Raw genomic sequence first — 1,430 nt, 5'->3', positions numbered from 1 at the left:
GGTGGCAAGTCTTCCTGGACTTCATCGTAAGCCCCACTCCTTACAGAGCAGAGTGGGGGAAGCTTGGGGTTAATCACCCAGATATCTACCTGGTGTGATCCCATACCTGATTCTCTAAGCATATGGGCACCAGGCAGAAGCAGTTAGCGATCCTGGGTATTAAAATGTTGGGTGCCCACTCTGGCTTTGACAATACACCTAGGTCTCTTCTTGAAAGAGGTAGACCATGTCTGCTACTTCATCAGCTCTGGCCTGGACATCATTGTCAGGGCAACAGGACAGGCTTCAGAGTCAGACTGAAATTCAGAGCTGCTTGACCTTGGGTTAATCACTTAACCTCTCTGATCCTCAGTTTCCTTCTGACCCGGAAGACTTGTTGGGAGTATTCCTGATGAATTAGAACAGACACCTGTCTATTCTTGGCACACAGTAGGCACTTAATAAGTGGAAGTGGCAGGTTTTGAAAACCATTGACTGAAATGACTAACAGAGACCAGCTGACTGTTGCAGCAGGAGGAGGAGGGGTGATGGGAATTGTTTTCCCCATTTCTGAGGCTGGCTCTTGGTTACCTAGGCAACGTTGCACCCTGCAAACTGAGCACCACTGTGCGCAGCTGTGGGCTCCTTGTGCTTGTGTGCCGGGCGCACGATGGAGCCAACTTTCTTGACACAGCAATAAGTCAGCTCTAGCTACTGGCAGAGGTGGCTGGAGCAAAGGGCTGAACTCCCATGGTGCCAGGGAGCACAACTCCAATTGGTGTAATATTAAAAACAAACAAGCAATCAATAGAATTTTAAATAATAATAATTAAGTCAACAATAGCAACAACAAAACTACCCGGTGCCAAGACTAGAGGAGTTCCTTGGAGGTGTTTTTAAACAGTAAAAAATAGAAAAGAAATGAAAAGAAAATGGAGATGTAGCCAGAGTGTCCTCTGGGCTCTCTCTCTCTCTCTCTCTCTCTCTCTCTGTTTTCCATGGGGCGTGTTTCTCAGTAGGGGAAAGAGCAGGCCACACAGGGCAGAAAGAAACTACACAGGCGGGAAAGTCTTTGGGGGTGTCAGGCTTGTGGGATAAATACATGAGTTTGCAAAATCTTCTCAAACTTTCCATTACTCTTACAATTAAAAAAGTTTTAAAAAATCATCTCTAAATCGAAGTTGGCTGGAACTCTCTTATTCTGTTGTGTGTCCTTTCTGTAGTGTGTGTGCTTGTGTTTGCTACTGTTTGATCTATTTTTCTAAAACGCATATCATACCCATCCTACCTGCACCAGCTTGTTACAATTTAGACACTGGTTTTTTTTCTTTTCTTTTCTTTCTTTCTTTTTTTCTTTTCTTTTTTTTTTTTTTGTTGCAGTACTGGGGTTTGAACTCAGGGCCTACATCAGCCCTTCTTTGTGATGGGTTTTTCGAGATAGGGTCTGGGGA

Source organism: Castor canadensis, chromosome 16 (genome assembly GCF_047511655.1).
Source record: "Castor canadensis chromosome 16, mCasCan1.hap1v2, whole genome shotgun sequence".
Lineage (NCBI taxonomy): Eukaryota > Metazoa > Chordata > Mammalia > Rodentia > Castoridae > Castor > Castor canadensis.
Note: the sequence above shows the minus strand (reverse complement) of the source record.